This window comes from Miniopterus natalensis, chromosome X (genome assembly GCF_054644295.1).
Source record: "Miniopterus natalensis isolate mMinNat1 chromosome X, mMinNat1.hap1, whole genome shotgun sequence".
Classification (NCBI taxonomy): domain Eukaryota; kingdom Metazoa; phylum Chordata; class Mammalia; order Chiroptera; family Miniopteridae; genus Miniopterus; species Miniopterus natalensis.
The window spans coordinates 2,961,636-2,980,743 of record NC_142103.1 but is presented as its reverse complement, the minus strand read 5'-3'; the positions used below and the strand labels follow the sequence as shown (position 1 = coordinate 2,980,743).

The 19,108-nt window shown below is 48.5% G+C and overlaps 3 pseudogenes; all 3 read right to left on the bottom strand.

Annotated features, from left to right (window-relative positions):
• Nucleotides 1–507: 507 nt before the first annotated feature.
• Nucleotides 508–1,818, bottom strand: LOC148090378 (heat shock transcription factor, X-linked member 3 pseudogene; annotated as a pseudogene).
• Nucleotides 1,819–7,947: 6,129 nt separating this feature from the next.
• On the bottom strand, nt 7,948–9,258 carry LOC148090377 (heat shock transcription factor, X-linked member 3 pseudogene; annotated as a pseudogene).
• Nucleotides 9,259–15,386: 6,128 nt separating this feature from the next.
• On the bottom strand, nt 15,387–16,689 carry LOC148090376 (heat shock transcription factor, X-linked member 3 pseudogene; annotated as a pseudogene).
• Nucleotides 16,690–19,108: the final 2,419 nt, after the last annotated feature.

Genomic DNA, 19,108 nt, shown 5'->3' with positions numbered 1-19,108 from the left:
TGCCTCCGTCCCATGCCACTTAGCAGATGGGGTGGCCCGAGTCTTAGGCAGGCCTCCCTGGAAGGCCCCTGGAACTTGGGCTAGAGATGCTCAGCTGCTGATCAGAAGCCTGGGGACATAGGGGGGCCTGTGAGGAAAGACCCTCCTGTTTCAAGATGCATGACTAATGTCAGGTCATTCCCCCAAGGTCAGGGCCCTGCAGTTCTATCTCCTGACCGGCAGGCAAGGCTCAGGGGACCAGATCTTCCTGGGCTTGCCTCAGGACCCCCTAGCCAGGTCCTTGACAGAGTGTGTGAAACTGAAAGAGGACAGTGGGACAAAAGCCTGCCTGAGGCCAGGATTTCTAGTCTCGGGCTTATCTGATGAGGTGTGTGGCGTGGAAACAAAAGAACACGGACTCACAATTCTCATTGCTTTGTTTATTAACTACCATGTAGTTTTGCAGTTTTTTAAAACACAAAATGGATTCGTGGTTACAAAGTGGCGATTGTCTTCCGACACTTGCGACTAGGGACCTGCATTGTCCTTAAGCTGCTCACAGAGTGAGCAATAGCAATGTACGGAGACTTCCTGCTCTTCCTCAGGTAACGGGGGTAGAGACACCAGTGACAAGCTAGCTATGAGGGTGGAATAGCAGATGTCGTACAAAGACGTCACCGGACCACGTCGTGGGTAAATTGGGGACCTGGGGGGCAGAGCCTCCATGCCGTCGGTTCCGGCAGTAGCCGTGGGCACAAGCATGTCATGCCCAGATGGACCCTCCCCACTTGGGCCGCCTGCCTCACTTGGACATTCTATATCCATGGCACTGCTGGTGGGCTGCAGATGCAAGTGCTCGGATAACTGGGTAGCACTGTGTTCCCAAGAATTTGGGGGTTTCCTCTGGGCCTTTTCCTCGGCTTCTTTGGTACCCCTTTTCTGCTGAAGCCTCAGGGAGTACCTTGTCGGGGTCTGCCTCTTGGGTCTCTTTGGAGGTGTTCCACCGCTCCCAGGCCAGCTGCGAGTCATCTGGGTTCCTTGTGTATTGATGTTCTGGACCAGCCAAGGCCGGTCCCTCTGGAAGTTCCCGTTTCTGTAGATCTGAAACAAAATTAATTATTTTAGTCCTTTGGGTTGAAAATACATCTATTTGACATTAACTGGCCTCTCAGAGTCTTTAGTGATCCCTGCAGGTTATCTCTAAGGGGCTTATAGTTTCATATGAAAATCTATACTTTCTCGTCTTTCCATAAGTACTGTCTCAAGTGAAAAAGAGTTATGCCCTGAAATGAAACCCTTTCAGCATATCATTGTTCTTGGTCTACTGGGAAGATGGTCGAGTAACAGAGAACATGGGAAATGGGGAAACGGGAGGACGTTCTACTTTACCATCACGTTACTTCCTGGATAGGAAACTGAAGAGTCGCCTGGGCGCACTTTGCTGAATCCGTGTAGGTTCAGTAGGCGGGTGAAGCTTTTCAGGCTGTCTGATTCAAAGATTTTCTCGTTGCCCCTTCGGCACAGAACTTCCCTCTGAAAGAGGTCTTTCTGGATGATCACGGTGTCTCCGTCATCATTCCAGCGCACCGACGTGAAGCAATCCTCCTCCACTATTCTCCAAAGCTTTCTTGGGAAGGACAGTCCCAGAAGAACGTTTCCTTCCACGTTGGTGGCGCCTTGGTCTGGTGGTTGCGGGTTGTCTTGAAGACTTGGATCGTGGCTTGCGGCTCTGTCCCCATGGGAGACCAAGGTCTCCCAAGCCTCCCCGGGACCCACCTGCCCATCGTCTGATGGGGCCGGGCTGGCTTTGCCCATCTCATTAGTACTCTGACTAGCCATGGAGCTGCTCTACATCAAAAAGCATTTGCTACCAGGGATCCTATCACTGATCACTGGGGTCAGAAATGCCTTTGGTCACAGCAGGGATGCCCCAAATGTACTGTCCTGAAAATTCTAGACTGTCGGTCGTGGGGCAAGCGGCTGCTTGTCACAGTGGTCATGTGATGTCACAAAGCTGGTTCTCAACTGCTCTGGGGTGTGGGGCCTGGCCAAGTGTGGGGGAGTAGATGTGTGTAGGGCCCCCAGTTTCTCTCTTTTCAGAAAGTACAGAAAAATAAAGCTCATGTTACAAGAAAGGGTGCTTATCTGCTGCCAGGCACATTGTTTCGTGTTGCTAGGCACTGGATGGGTTGAGAAGTCACGGTCCTATGTCCACTCCCACCCCTACAGCTGGGGGAGGCCTGTTGATGGCCAATTTGATTGCTCAAGGGCCAGGTCCTGGTTAGTCCTAACTTGGCTATCACCAAGACTACCCAGGTCAGGCGGGCTCCTGGGGGACTGTCCCTCCCAGAAGATGGTGGTTGGCCCAGGCTCAGTTGGTAGCCCCCCTCTTGAATGCCAACCCCCCCCCCAAGTTTCCACTTTGGTCTCTTCCAGCTGCTCCTCCTGGCTGGTGGGTCCTGCTCAGATGGGCCCAAAAAAGACTCTTATGTTCTTACCCCTGGGTCAAGTTGTCCCTTAGGTAGGGCTGTGCTCCAGCACAGTTGGGAGTGGTCCTCTCATTCCTCAACCTCAGTGCTACCCCAAGCAACTCAGACATAGCATTACCCACAGTGTTGGTGTGTGAATGGACAGCCGCACCCTCTGCTGTGCTGGGGAGCCCTCTATTAAGCTCTGTTTGCCCTCAAATCTCACCCTTCTCAGGTCACAAGGGGATTGACTTTAGTTTCCATTTCTTCTCCATAGGAACTCTTTTCACTACCCAGGATGGCCTCACTTTGGGGCACCTGCATTTGCCTTCTCAAATCACCCTCCCCAGACCCTTGGGTTCAGCCTCCCTGGAGGCCTCCTCTATACCCCATTTCTTTTCTTCAGTGAGGTTGGTGGGCTTGTGCTTTCCCAGATTTCTGGCCTCCTATTTCCAAATTGGATCTCCTTTGGTACTTCCCCTTTCCATCACTGAGTTGGGGGCTAGGCATATATTCAGCTCTGTAGAAACAAAGCATTCCACTGACTCACTCTCATGCCAGCCCTGTTCTCTTTGCCAGAAGCTCACCGCACCCTCACTTGTGTGTCCCTCTCCTGCCATATTCTTGACACTAGGCACATTGAATCATTTCATTTGCTCTTGGGTTAGATACTTTCCAAAGACCCGACTTTACACAGACTCACTACCAAGGAAAATTAAGACTTGGTTAGCTAGCCATGACTGAAGGAAGCCCATAGGAAGATAATCATAAATATGTACTTGAACGTAAATGAGTGTCTGGATGTGAGATGGGACAAAAGCCAGATTCGTCTTCACCATAGAGGAGAAGATACTACAGTGGTTTCAGTGACCCATGTTCTCGAGCTGTTGTGGACCAAATTGGACAACTCTGAATAGGGAGGTAGAGCGGTACCGTGGAAAGGCCCCACCTGCACCGGTCCTAGGTCCTTGCCCCAGCTCTGCCACTAAGTGGGGTCCTTTGTCCTCTCTGAGCGCCAATCCTTTGTTTCTGAAAGGGAAGTGCAAAGGCATTTGGGAAGGGGCCCCTCAGCCTAAGGACTGCATCCTTAATGGAGCCTCAGGTCCAGATTCGGGCTCATGGTCTTTGTGCTTCTAAACAGGCTTACAAAGCATTTATTCAAGAAGCCAGTTTATTCTGGGAGGATGTGCCCTGGAGGCTAAGACTTGGTGGCTTTTCAGAGAGAGGATCCTGGTGTCTCTGATTAAACAGCCAGCTCCCTTCAGTTGCCTACCAAAGTATTGTGTCTTAAGCGGGTTCTTTAACGATTGAAAATGAGGTGTCCTTGTGGCCTTTGCTAGCTCATGACTCTGCTGATTACTGATTGGAAAGGATTTGCCCATTTTATGGGCTGGAAATTGAAGAGAAGACTCTGGAAGCCACAGTTGGTCATTTCATGGAGAACAGATGTTTATTTGATGTTTAAGGCACTCTCGAGTCCCAAGGCTTCTGTAAGACCATTAGCTCATGTTCTTTGATTCAAGAGCCACCGAATGTCCACTGTGGTGAAGAATCTAGGACCTCAGGCTCATCTTGTCCTCTGAAGATGAAATATTCGCACTGCTGACTTCAGTGGAGCTGAAGAAAGGCATTATGGAAATGGTCTCCCTGGGCTAGCCTCCTCAGTCCTGGAAAATCAGCCCTGGGTCCCGTGACTGCCAGGCAGGCAGCCTTTATTAGGTACCCTGCTCAGGACCTTTTGAGAAGGAAGAACAAAGTTGGAGGACCCACAATACCTGATGTTAAACTATACTCTAAGGCCATCGGAATCAAAACAGCCTGGTACTGGCACAAGAACAGGCATGTAGATCAATGGACCAGAACAGAGCCCAGGAATCAACCCACACCTATACTGTGAATTGATATTTGACAAAGGAGGCAAGAGCACACAATGGTGTAAGACAGTCTCTTCAATAAATGGTGTTGGGATAATTGGATGGCTACATGCATAAAATGCAACTAGACCACCAACTTACACCATACACAAGAATAAACTGAAAATGGATAAAAGACTTAAATGTAAGTCATGAAACCATAAAAATCCTAGAACAAAACACAGGCAGTAAGATCTCAGGCGTCTCTCAGAGCAATATTTTTCCCGATGTCTCCTCGGGCAGGGGAAATAAATGAAAAAATAAGCAAATGGGACTACATCCAACTAAAAAGCTTCTGCACAGCACAAAACCCGCTCAGAATCAACTGCATGGGAGAACGTATTTGCCAATGATACATGGCATAAGGGGTCAATCTCCAAAATATGTAAAGAACTTAAACAACTCAACACCAGGAAGACAAACAAGCCAATTAAAAAATGGGCAAAGGACCTGAACAGACACTTTACCAAAGAGGACATACAGATGGCCAAGAGACATTTGAAAAAATGCTCAAGGTTGTTAATCATCAGGAAGATGCAAATTAAAACCACAATGAGGTATCACTTCACACCTGTCAGAATGGCTCCATCAACAAATCAAAAAACGACATGTGCTGGCGAGGGTGTGGAGAAAGGGGAACCCTGGTGCCCTGCTGGTGGGAATGCAGACTGGGGCAGCCACTGTGGAAAACAGTATGGAGGGTCCTCAAAAAATGGGACTACATCGAACTCCAAAGCTTCTGCACAGCAAAAGAAATCAGGCCCCAAATACAAAGGAAACCCATGGTATGGGAGAACGCATTTCCCAAGATGTGTCTGATATGGGGCTGTTTCCCAAAAAGTACAAAGAACTCATACAACTCAACAAGAGGTAGGTGAACAATCCAATGAAAAAATGGGTGAAGGACCTGAATAGACACTTCTCCAAAGAGGACATACAGATGGCCAAGAGATATATGAAAAAATGCTCAATGTCGCTAACCATCAGAGAGATGCAAATTAAAACCACAATGAGGTATCCCTTCACACCTGTCAGAATAGATCCATCAACAAATCAACAAACAACAAGTGTTGGTGAGGATGTGGAGAAAAGAGAACCATAGTACACTGCTGGTAGGAATGCAGACTGTTCCTCAAAAAATTAAAAATGGAACTGCCTTTTGACCCAGTGATTACACTTCTGGGAATATGTTGTAAGAATCCTGAAACACCAATCAGAAAGAATCTATGCACCCCTATGTTCTTAGCAGCATTGTTTACAATAGCTAAGGTCTGGAAACAGCCCAAGTGACCATCAGTAGAAGAGTGGATAAAAAAGCTGTGAGACATTTCACCATGGAATACTATGTGGCCCGAAAAAAGCAGAAAATCTTACCTTTTGGGACAGCATGGAGGGACCTGGAGAGTAGTATGCTCAGTGAAATAAGCCAGGCAGAGAAAGTCAAGTATCACATGATCTCACTTATATGTGGAATCTAATGAACAAAACAAACTGATGAACAAAGTAGACCCAGAGGCATGGAAGCATGGATCAGACTGATGAATCTCAGAGGGGAGGGCGGAGAGGGGTGGGAAGAGGTTAAGCAAAGAACTTATATGCATGTGTGCATAACCCATGGACACAGAAAATAGTGAGGTGAAGGCCTGGGGAGGAAGGGGGCAGGAGTGGGGTAGAGGGGGTCAATGGGGGGGGGGAGGGAGACATCTGTAATAGTTTCAACAATAAAGACAAATTAGAAAGAAAAAAAAGAATAAACCAATGGGAAAAAACGAACTTTTGCCCAGGCGGGTGTGGCTCAGCGGATGAGCATCGACCTAGGATCCAGGCGATTGGGGTTCGATTCCCGGTCAGGGCACAGGCCCGGGTTGCCGGCTGCAGCTGATCAATGACTCTCTCATCATTGATGTTTCTATCTCTCTCTCTCCCTCTCCTTTCCTCTCTCTGAAATCAATAAAGATATATTAAAAAAAAAATGAACTTTTGCTTTTGCTTTGAAATAAAAAGCCAAGAAAAATATGAAGATTTATTAATGCCTTCCCACTTTACCCTTCTTTATTTTTGATGACTAGTTCTTTCTAATTAGTTGTTTTAATTTTTCAGTTACAGTTTAAATTCAATATTATTCTGTATTAGTTTCAGATGTACAATACAGTGACTAGACAATCACGTACTTTACAGAGTGGTCCCCCTACTGCTTCAAGTATCCACCTGGCCCCATGCATACTTATCTTGATATTACTGACTATATTCTCTATGCTGTAGTCCACAACTCCATGGCTATTCTGTGACTGCCAGTTTGTACTTCTTAATCCCTTCACCTTTTTCATCCAGCCCCTCTACTCCCCTGCCGTCTGACAGCTGTCACTCTGTTCTCTGTGTCTGTAACTCTGTTTCTATTTTGCTTGTTAGTTCATTTTCTTCATTAGATTCCACATATAAGTGAGATCACGTGATACTTGCCTTTCTCTGCCTGGCTTATTTCACTCAGCATAATACTTTTCGGCCCCTCATGCTGTCCCAAAGGGTAAGAGATCCCTCTTCTTTACAGCTGCACAGTATTCCGTGGTGTGACTGTCCCATAGCTTTTTATCCACTCACCTACTGATGGGCACTTGGGCTGTTTCCAGAGCTTAGCTATTGTAAATTGTGCTGCTATGAACATAGGGGGGCATAAGTTCTTTCTGATGAGTGTTTCGGGACTCTTAGGATATATTCCTAGAAGTGGGATCACTGGGTCAAATGTCTACGGCCATACCACACAGATCCTTACTTTGGTCCCTTGCTGCCCCTTTGAAGATGCGGTGCTTATAGAAACCACAGCCTCATCCCAACAGGTTTAAAAGAAAACAAGCCCCAAACTTCTGAGCAAGGTCCTGGGGGTACACTTGGAGGGGTCTGAGCAGTGCTCAGGGTGTTGCCACTTGCCAGCGATCGCTCCACAGCCATGTTTCTCCCCTTCCCAAAGCAAGGCCCGAATCTGCATGGAGTCCCGTCCCAGCCTCTCCAGCAGCAGGTCCCTCCAGACAGCGCCTTCCCCGTCCCTGTGAGCAATGTGTAATGGCCCCTCTTCTGAAGCAGGCTGCCTCCGTCCCATGCCACTTAGCAGATGGGGTGGCCCGAGTCTTAGGCAGGCCTCCCTGGAAGGCCCCTGGAACTTGGGCTAGAGATGCTCAGCTGCTGATCAGAAGCCTGGGGACATAGGGGGGCCTGTGAGGAAAGACCCTCCTGTTTCAAGATGCATGACTAATGTCAGGTCATTCCCCCAAGGTCAGGGCCCTGCAGTTCTATCTCCTGACCGGCAGGCAAGGCTCAGGGGACCAGATCTTCCTGGGCTTGCCTCAGGACCCCCTAGCCAGGTCCTTGACAGAGTGTGTGAAACTGAAAGAGGACAGTGGGACAAAAGCCTGCCTGAGGCCAGGATTTCTAGTCTCGGGCTTATCTGATGAGGTGTGTGGCGTGGAAACAAAAGAACACGGACTCACAATTCTCATTGCTTTGTTTATTAACTACCATGTAGTTTTGCAGTTTTTTAAAACACAAAATGGATTCGTGGTTACAAAGTGGCGATTGTCTTCCGACACTTGCGACTAGGGACCTGCATTGTCCTTAAGCTGCTCACAGAGTGAGCAATAGCAATGTACGGAGACTTCCTGCTCTTCCTCAGGTAACGGGGGTAGAGACACCAGTGACAAGCTAGCTATGAGGGTGGAATAGCAGATGTCGTACAAAGACGTCACCGGACCACGTCGTGGGTAAATTGGGGACCTGGGGGGCAGAGCCTCCATGCCGTCGGTTCCGGCAGTAGCCGTGGGCACAAGCATGTCATGCCCAGATGGACCCTCCCCACTTGGGCCGCCTGCCTCACTTGGACATTCTATATCCATGGCACTGCTGGTGGGCTGCAGATGCAAGTGCTCGGATAACTGGGTAGCACTGTGTTCCCAAGAATTTGGGGGTTTCCTCTGGGCCTTTTCCTCGGCTTCTTTGGTACCCCTTTTCTGCTGAAGCCTCAGGGAGTACCTTGTCGGGGTCTGCCTCTTGGGTCTCTTTGGAGGTGTTCCACCGCTCCCAGGCCAGCTGCGAGTCATCTGGGTTCCTTGTGTATTGATGTTCTGGACCAGCCAAGGCCGGTCCCTCTGGAAGTTCCCGTTTCTGTAGATCTGAAACAAAATTAATTATTTTAGTCCTTTGGGTTGAAAATACATCTATTTGACATTAACTGGCCTCTCAGACTCTTTAGTGATCCCTGCAGGTTATCGCTAAGGGGCTTATAGTTTCATATGAAAATCTATACGTTCTCGTCTTTCTGTAAGTACTGTCTCAAGTGAAAAAGAGTTATGCCCTGAAATGAAACCCTTTCAGCATATCATTGTTCTTGGTCTACTGGGAAGATGGTCGAGTAACAGAGAACATGGGAAATGGGGAAACGGGAGGACGTTCTACTTTACCATCACGTTACTTCCTGGATAGGAAACTGAAGAGTCGCCTGGGCACACTTTGCTGAATCCGTGTAGGTTCAGTAGGCGGGTGAAGCTTTTCAGGCTGTCTGATTCAAAGATTTTCTCGTTGCCCCTTCGGCACAGAACTTCCCTCTGAAAGAGGTCTTTCTGGATGATCACGGTGTCTCCGTCATCATTCCAGCGCACCGACGTGAAGCAATCCTCCTCCACTATTCTCCAAAGCTTTCTTGGGAAGGACAGTCCCAGAAGAACGTTTCCTTCCACGTTGGTGGCGCCTTGGTCTGGTGGTTGCGGGTTGTCTTGAAGACTTGGATCGTGGCTTGCGGCTCTGTCCCCATGGGAGACCAAGGTCTCCCAAGCCTCCCCGGGACCCACCTGCCCATCGTCTGATGGGGCCGGGCTGGCTTTGCCCATCTCATTAGTACTCTGACTAGCCATGGAGCTGCTCTACATCAAAAAGCATTTGCTACCAGGGATCCTATCACTGATCACTGGGGTCAGAAATGCCTTTGGTCACAGCAGGGATGCCCCAAATGTACTGTCCTGAAAATTCTAGACTGTCGGTCGTGGGGCAAGCGGCTGCTTGTCACAGTGGTCATGTGATGTCACAAAGCTGGTTCTCAACTGCTCTGGGGTGTGGGGCCTGGCCAAGTGTGGGGGAGTAGATGTGTGTAGGGCCCCCAGTTTCTCTCTTTTCAGAAAGTACAGAAAAATAAAGCTCATGTTACAAGAAAGGGTGCTTATCTGCTGCCAGGCACATTGTTTCGTGTTGCTAGGCACTGGATGGGTTGAGAAGTCACGGTCCTATGTCCACTCCCACCCCTACAGCTGGGGGAGGCCTGTTGATGGCCAATTTGATTGCTCAAGGGCCAGGTCCTGGTTAGTCCTAACTTGGCTATCACCAAGACTACCCAGGTCAGGCGGGCTCCTGGGGGACTGTCCCTCCCAGAAGATGGTGGTTGGCCCAGGCTCAGTTGGTAGCCCCCCTCTTGAATGCCAACCCCCCCCCCAAGTTTCCACTTTGGTCTCTTCCAGCTGCTCCTCCTGGCTGGTGGGTCCTGCTCAGATGGGCCCAAAAAAGACTCTTATGTTCTTACCCCTGGGTCAAGTTGTCCCTTAGGTAGGGCTGTGCTCCAGCACAGTTGGGAGTGGTCCTCTCATTCCTCAACCTCAGTGCTACCCCAAGCAACTCAGACATAGCATTACCCACAGTGTTGGTGTGTGAATGGACAGCCGCACCCTCTGCTGTGCTGGGGAGCCCTCTATTAAGCTCTGTTTGCCCTCAAATCTCACCCTTCTCAGGTCACAAGGGGATTGACTTTAGTTTCCATTTCTTCTCCATAGGAACTCTTTTCACTACCCAGGATGGCCTCACTTTGGGGCACCTGCATTTGCCTTCTCAAATCACCCTCCCCAGACCCTTGGGTTCAGCCTCCCTGGAGGCCTCCTCTATACCCCATTTCTTTTCTTCAGTGAGGTTGGTGGGCTTGTGCTTTCCCAGATTTCTGGCCTCCTATTTCCAAATTGGATCTCCTTTGGTACTTCCCCTTTCCATCACTGAGTTGGGGGCTAGGCATATATTCAGCTCTGTAGAAACAAAGCATTCCACTGACTCACTCTCATGCCAGCCCTGTTCTCTTTGCCAGAAGCTCACCGCACCCTCACTTGTGTGTCCCTCTCCTGCCATATTCTTGACACTAGGCACATTGAATCATTTCATTTGCTCTTGGGTTAGATACTTTCCAAAGACCCGACTTTACACAGACTCACTACCAAGGAAAATTAAGACTTGGTTAGCTAGCCATGACTGAAGGAAGCCCATAGGAAGATAATCATAAATATGTACTTGAACGTAAATGAGTGTCTGGATGTGAGATGGGACAAAAGCCAGATTCGTCTTCACCATAGAGGAGAGGATACTACAGTGGTTTCAGTGACCCATGTTCTCGAGCTGTTGTGGACCAAATTGGACAACTCTGAATAGGGAGGTAGAGCGGTACCGTGGAAAGGCCCCACCTGCACCGGTCCTAGGTCCTTGCCCCAGCTCTGCCACTAAGTGGGGTCCTTTGTCCTCTCTGAGCGCCAATCCTTTGTTTCTGAAAGGGAAGTGCAAAGGCATTTGGGAAGGGGCCCCTCAGCCTAAGGACTGCATCCTTAATGGAGCCTCAGGTCCAGATTCGGGCTCATGGTCTTTGTGCTTCTAAACAGGCTTACAAAGCATTTATTCAAGAAGCCAGTTTATTCTGGGAGGATGTGCCCTGGAGGCTAAGACTTGGTGGCTTTTCAGAGAGAGGATCCTGGTGTCTCTGATTAAACAGCCAGCTCCCTTCAGTTGCCTACCAAAGTATTGTGTCTTAAGCGGGTTCTTTAACGATTGAAAATGAGGTGTCCTTGTGGCCTTTGCTAGCTCATGACTCTGCTGATTACTGATTGGAAAGGATTTGCCCATTTTATGGGCTGGAAATTGAAGAGAAGACTCTGGAAGCCACAGTTGGTCATTTCATGGAGAACAGATGTTTATTTGATGTTTAAGGCACTCTCGAGTCCCAAGGCTTCTGTAAGACCATTAGCTCATGTTCTTTGATTCAAGAGCCACCGAATGTCCACTGTGGTGAAGAATCTAGGACCTCAGGCTCATCTTGTCCTCTGAAGATGAAATATTCGCACTGCTGACTTCAGTGGAGCTGAAGAAAGGCATTATGGAAATGGTCTCCCTGGGCTAGCCTCCTCAGTCCTGGAAAATCAGCCCTGGGTCCCGTGACTGCCAGGCAGGCAGCCCTTATTAGGTACCCTGCTCAGGACCTTTTGAGAAGGAAGAACAAAGTTGGAGGACCCACAATACCTGATGTTAAACTATACTCTAAGGCCATCGGAATCAAAACAGCCTGGTACTGGCACAAGAACAGGCATGTAGATCAATGGACCAGAACAGAGCCCAGGAATCAACCCACACCTATACTGTGAATTGATATTTGACAAAGGAGGCAAGAGCACACAATGGTGTAAGACAGTCTCTTCAATAAATGGTGTTGGGATAATTGGATGGCTACATGCATAAAATGCAACTAGACCACCAACTTACACCATACACAAGAATAAACTGAAAATGGATAAAAGACTTAAATGTAAGTCATGAAACCATAAAAATCCTAGAACAAAACACAGGCAGTAAGATCTCAGGCGTCTCTCAGAGCAATATTTTTCCCGATGTCTCCTCGGGCAGGGGAAATAAATGAAAAAATAAGCAAATGGGACTACATCCAACTAAAAAGCTTCTGCACAGCACAAAACCCGCTCAGAATCCACTGCATGGGAGAACGTATTTGCCAATGATACATGGCATAAGGGGTCAATCTCCAAAATATGTAAAGAACTTAAACAACTCAACACCAGGAAGACAAACAAGCCAATTAAAAAATGGGCAAAGGACCTGAACAGACACTTTACCAAAGAGGACATACAGATGGCCAAGAGACATTTGAAAAAATGCTCAAGGTTGTTAATCATCAGGAAGATGCAAATTAAAACCACAATGAGGTATCACTTCACACCTGTCAGAATGGCTCCATCAACAAATCAACAAACGACATGTGCTGGCGAGGGTGTGGAGAAAGGGGAACCCTGGTGCCCTGCTGGTGGGAATGCAGACTGGGGCAGCCACTGTGGAAAACAGTATGGAGGGTCCTCAAAAAATGGGACTACATCGAACTCCAAAGCTTCTGCACAGCAAAAGAAATCAGGCCCCAAATACAAAGGAAACCCATGGTATGGGAGAACGCATTTCCCAAGATGTGTCTGATATGGGGCTGTTTCCCAAAAAGTACAAAGAACTCATACAACTCAACAAGAGGTAGGTGAACAATCCAATGAAAAAATGGGTGAAGGACCTGAATAGACACTTCTCCAAAGAGGACATACAGATGGCCAAGAGATATATGAAAAAATGCTCAATGTCGCTAACCATCAGAGAGATGCAAATTAAAACCACAATGAGGTATCCCTTCACACCTGTCAGAATAGATCCATCAACAAATCAACAAACAACAAGTGTTGGTGAGGATGTGGAGAAAAGAGAACCATAGTACACTGCTGGTAGGAATGCAGACTGTTCCTCAAAAAATTAAAAATGGAACTGCCTTTTGACCCAGTGATTACACTTCTGGGAATATGTTGTAAGAATCCTGAAACACCAATCAGAAAGAATCTATGCACCCCTATGTTCTTAGCAGCATTGTTTACAATAGCTAAGGTCTGGAAACAGCCCAAGTGACCATCAGTAGAAGAGTGGATAAAAAGCTGTGAGACATTTCACCATGGAATACTATGTGGCCCGAAAAAAGCAGAAAATCTTACCTTTTGGGACAGCATGGAGGGACCTGGAGAGTAGTATGCTCAGTGAAATAAGCCAGGCAGAGAAAGTCAAGTATCACATGATCTCACTTATATGTGGAATCTAATGAACAAAACAAACTGATGAACAAAGTAGACCCAGAGGCATGGAAGCATGGATCAGACTGATGAATCTCAGAGGGGAGGGCGGAGAGGGGTGGGAAGAGGTTAAGCAAAGAACTTATATGCATGTGTGCATAACCCATGGACACAGAAAATAGTGAGGTGAAGGCCTGGGGAGGAAGGGGGCAGGAGTGGGGTAGAGGGGGTCAATGGGGGGGGGGAGGGAGACATCTGTAATATTTTCAACAATAAAGACAAATTAGAAAGAAAAAAAATAATAGACCAATGGGAAAAAACGAACTTTTGCCCAGGCGGGTGTGGCTCAGCGGATGAGCATCGACCTAGGATCCAGGCGATTGGGGTTCGATTCCCGGTCAGGGCACAGGCCCGGGTTGCCGGCTGCAGCTGATCAATGACTCTCTCATCATTGATGTTTCTATCTCTCTCTCTCCCTCTCCTTTCCTCTCTCTGAAATCAATAAAGATATATTAAAAAAAAAATGAACTTTTGCTTTTGCTTTGAAATAAAAAGCCAAGAAAAATATGAAGATTTATTAATGCCTTCCCACTTTACCCTTCTTTATTTTTGATGACTAGTTCTTTCTAATTAGTTGTTTTAATTTTTCAGTTACAGTTTAAATTCAATATTATTCTGTATTAGTTTCAGATGTACAATAGAGTGACTAGACAATCACGTACTTTACAGAGTGGTCCCCCTACTGCTTCAAGTATCCACCTGGCCCCATGTATACTTATCTTGATATTACTGACTATATTCTCTATGCTGTAGTCCACAACTCCATGGCTATTCTGTGACTGCCAGTTTGTACTTCTTAATCCCTTCACCTTTTTCATCCAGCCCCTCAACTCCCCTGCCGTCTGACAGCTGTCACTCTGTTCTCTGTGTCTATAACTCTGTTTCTATTTTGCTTGTTAGTTCATTTTCTTCATTAGATTCCACATATAAGTGAGATCACGTGATACTTGCCTTTCTCTGCCTGGCTTATTTCACTCAGCATAATACTTTTCGGCCCCTCATGCTGTCCCAAAGGGTAAGAGATCCCTCTTCTTTACAGCTGCACAGTATTCCGTGGTGTGACTGTCCCATAGCTTTTTATCCACTCACCTACTGATGGGCACTTGGGCTGTTTCCAGAGCTTAGCTATTGTAAATTGTGCTGCTATGAACATAGGGGTGCATAAGTTCTTTCTGATGAGTGTTTCGGGACTCTTAGGATATATTCCTAGAAGTGGGATCACTGGGTCAAATGTCTACGGCCATACCACACAGATCCTTGCTTTGGTCCCTTGCTGCCCCTTTGAAGATGCGGTGCTTATAGAAACCACAGCCTCATCCCAACAGGTTTAAAAGAAAACAAGCCCCAAACTCCTGGGCAAGGTCCTGGGGGTACACTTGGAGGGGTCTGAGCAGTGCTCAGGGTGTTGCCACTTGCCAGCGATCGCTCCACAGCCATGTTTCTCCCCTTCCCAAAGCAAGGCCCGAATCTGCATGGAGTCCCGTCCCAGCCTCTCCAGCAGCAGGTCCCTCCAGACAGCGCCTTCCCCGTCCCTGTGAGCAATGTGTAATGGCCCCTCTTCTGAAGCAGGCTGCCTCCGTCCCATGCCACTTAGCAGATGGGGTGGCCCAAGTCTTAGGCAGGCCTCCCTGGAAGGCCCCTGGAACTTGGGCTAGAGATGCTCAGCTGCTGATCAGAAGCCTGGGGACATAGGGGGGCCTGTGAGGAAAGACCCTCCTGTTTCAAGATGCATGACTAATGTCAGGTCATTCCCCCAAGGTCAGGGCCCTGCAGTTCTGTCTCCTGACCGGCAGGCAAGGCTCAGGGGACCAGATCTTCCTGGGCTTGCCTCAGGACCCCCTAGCCAGGTCCTTGACAGAGTGTGTGAAACTGAAAGAGGACAGTGGGACAAAAGCCTGCCTGAGGCCAGGATTTCTAGTCTCGGGCTTATCTGATGAGGTGTGTGGCGTGGAAACAAAAGAACACGGACTCACAATTCTCATTGCTTTGTTTATTAACTACCATGTAGTTTTGCAGTTTTTTAAAACACACAATGGATTCGTGGTTACAAAGTGGCGATTGTCTTCCGACACTTGCGACTAGGGACCTGCATTGTCCTTAAGCTGCTCACAGAGTGAGCAATAGCAATGTACGGAGACTTCCTGCTCTTCCTCAGGTAACGGGGGTAGAGACACCAGTGACAAGCTAGCTATGAGGGTGGAATAGCAGATGTCGTACAAAGACGTCACCGGACCACGTCGTGGGTAAATTGGGGACCTGGGGGGCAGAGCCTCCATGCCGTCGGTTCCGGCAGTAGCCGTGGGCACAAGCATGTCATGCCCAGATGGACCCTCCCCACTTGGGCCGCCTGCCTCACTTGGACATTCTATATCCATGGCACTGCTGGTGGGCTGCAGATGCAAGTGCTCGGATAACTGGGTAGCACTGTGTTCCCAAGAATTTGGGGGTTTCCTCTGGGCCTTTTCCTCGGCTTCTTTGGTACCCCTTTTCTGCTGAAGCCTCAGGGAGTACCTTGTCGGGGTCTGCCTCTTGGGTCTCTTTGGAGGTGTTCCACCGCTCCCAGGCCAGCTGCGAGTCATCTGGGTTCCTTGTGTATTGATGTTCTGGACCAGCCAAGGCCGGTCCCTCTGGAAGTTCCCGTTTCTGTAGATCTGAAACAAAATTAATTATTTTAGTCCTTTGGGTTGAAAATACATCTATTTGACATTAACTGGCCTCTCAGACTCTTTAGTGATCCCTGCAGGTTATCTCTAAGGGGCTTATAGTTTCATATGAAAATCTATACGTTCTCGTCTTTCTGTAAGTACTGTCTCAAGTGAAAAAGAGTTATGCCCTGAAATGAAACCCTTTCAGCATATCATTGTTCTTGGTCTACTGGGAAGATGGTCGAGTAACAGAGAACACGAGAAACACGAGGACGTTCTACTTTACCATCACGTTACTTCCTGGATAGGAAACTGAAGAGTCGCCTGGGCGCACTTTGCTGAATCCGTGTAGGTTCAGTAGGCGGGTGAAGCTTTTCAGGCTGTCTGATTCAAAGATTTTCTCGTTGCCCCTTCGGCACAGAACTTCCCTCTGAAAGAGGTCTTTCTGGATGATCACGGTGTCTCCGTCATCATTCCAGCGCACCGACGTGAAGCAATCCTCCTCCACTATTCTCCAAAGCTTTCTTGGGAAGGACAGTCCCAGAAGAACGTTTCCTTCCACGTTGGTGGCGCCTTGGTCTGGTGGTTGCGGGTTGTCTTGAAGACTTGGATCGTGGCTTGCGGCTCTGTCCCCATGGGAGACCAAGGTCTCCCAAGCCTCCCCGGGACCCACCTGCCCATCGTCTGATGGGGCCGGGCTGGCTTTGCCCATCTCATTAGTACTCTGACTAGCCATGGAGCTGCTCTACATCAAAAAGCATTTGCTACCAGGGATCCTATCACTGATCACTGGGGTCAGAAATGCCTTTGGTCACAGCAGGGATGCCCCAAATGTACTGTCCTGAAAATTCTAGACTGTCGGTCGTGGGGCAAGCGGCTGCTTGTCACAGTGGTCATGTGATGTCACAAAGCTGGTTCTCAACTGCTCTGGGGTGTGGGGCCTGGCCAAGTGTGGGGGAGTAGATGTGTGTAGGGCCCCCAGTTTCTCTCTTTTCAGAAAGTACAGAAAAATAAAGCTCATGTTACAAGAAAGGGTGCTTATCTGCTGCCAGGCACATTGTTTCGCGTTGCTAGGCACTGGATGGGTTGAGAAGTCACGGTCCTATGTCCACTCCCACCCCTACAGCTGGGGGAGGCCTGTTGATGGCCAATTTGATTGCTCAAGGGCCAGGTCCTGGTTAGTCCTAACTTGGCTATCACCAAGACTACCCGGGTCAGGCGGGCTCCTGGGGGACTGTCCCTCCCAGAAGATGGTGGTTGGCCCAGGCTCAGTTGGTAGCCCCGCTCTTGAATGCCAACCCCCCCCCCAAGTTTCCACTTTGGTCTCTTCCAGCTGCTCCTCCTGGCTGGTGGGTCCTGCTCAGATGGGCCCAAAAAAGACTCTTATGTTCTTACCCCTGGGTCAAGTTGTCCCTTAGGTAGGGCTGTGCTCCAGCACAGTTGGGAGTGGTCCTCTCATTCCTCAACCTCAGTGCTACCCCAAGCAACTCAGACATAGCATTACCCACAGTGTTGGTGTGTGAATGGACAGCCGCACCCTCTGCTGTGCTGGGGAGCCCTCTATTAAGCTCTGTTTGCCCTCAAATCTCACCCTTCTCAGGTCACAAGGGGATTGACTTTAGTTTCCATTTCTTCTCCATAGGAACTCTTTTCACTACCCAGGATGGCCTCACTTTGGGGCACCTGCATTTGCCTTCTCAAATCACCCTCCCCAGACCCTTGGGTTCAGCCTCCCTGGAGGCCTCCTCTATACCCCATTTCTTTTCTTCAGTGAGGTTGGTGGGCTTGTGCTTTCCCAGATTTCTGGCCTCCTATTTCCAAATTGGATCTCCTTTGGTACTTCCCCTTTCCATCACTGAGTTGGGGGCTAGGCATATATTCAGCTCTGTAGAAACAAAGCATTCCACTGACTCACTCTCATGCCAGCCCTGTTCTCTTTGCCAGAAGCTCACCGCACCCTCACTTGTGTGTCCCTCTCCTGCCATATTCTTGACACTAGGCACATTGAATCATTTCATTTGCTCTTGGGTTAGATACTTTCCAAAGACCCGACTTTACACAGACTCACTACCAAGGAAAATTAAGACTTGGTTAGCTAGCCATGACTGAAGGAAGCCCATAGGAAGATAATCATAAATATGTACTTGAACGTAAATGAGTGTCTGGATGTGAGATGGGACAAAAGTCAGATTCGTCTTCACCATAGAGGAGAGGATACTACAGTGGTTTCAGTGACCCATGTTCTCGAGCTGTTGTGGACCAAATTGGACAACTCTGAATAGGGAGGTAGAGCGGTACCGTGGAAAGGCCCCACCTGCACCGGTCCTAGGTCCTTGCCCCAGCTCTGCCACTAAGTGGGGTCCTTTGTCCTCTCTGAGCGCCAATCCTTTGTTTCTGAAAGGGAAGTGCAAAGGCATTTGGGAAGGGGCCCCTCAGCCTAAGGACTGCATCCTTAATGGAGCCTCAGGTCCAGATTCGGGCTCATGGTCTTTGTGCTTCTAAACAGGCTGACAAAGCATTTATTCAAGAAGCCAGTTTATTCTGGGAGGATGTGCCCTGGAGGCTAAGACTTGGTGGCTTTTCAGAGAGAGGATCCTGGTGTCTCTGATTAAACAGCCAGCTCCCTTCAGTTGCCTACCAAAGTATTGTGTCTTAAGCGGGTTCTTTAACGATTGAAAATGAGGTGTCCTTGTGGCCTTTGCTAGCTCATGACTCTGCTGATTACTGATTGGAAAGGATTTGCCCATTTTATGGGCTGGAAATTGAAGAGAAGACTCTGGAAGCCACAGTTGGTCATTTCATGGAGAACAGATGTTTATTTGATGTTTAAGGCACTCTCGAGTCCCAAGGCTTCTGTAAGACCATTAGCTCATGTTCTTTGATTCAAGAGCCACCGAATGTCCACTGTGGTGAAGAATCTAGGACCTCAGGCTCATCTTGTCCTCTGAAGATGAAATATTCGCACTGCTGACTTCAGTGGAGCTGAAGAAAGGCATTATGGAAATGGTCTCCCTGGGCTAGCCTCCTCAGTCCTGGAAAATCAGCCCTGGGTCCCGTGACTGCCAGGCAGGCAGCCCTTATTAGGTACCCTGCTCAGGACCTTTTGAGAAGGAAGAACAAAGTTGGAGGACCCACAATACCTGATGTTAAACTAT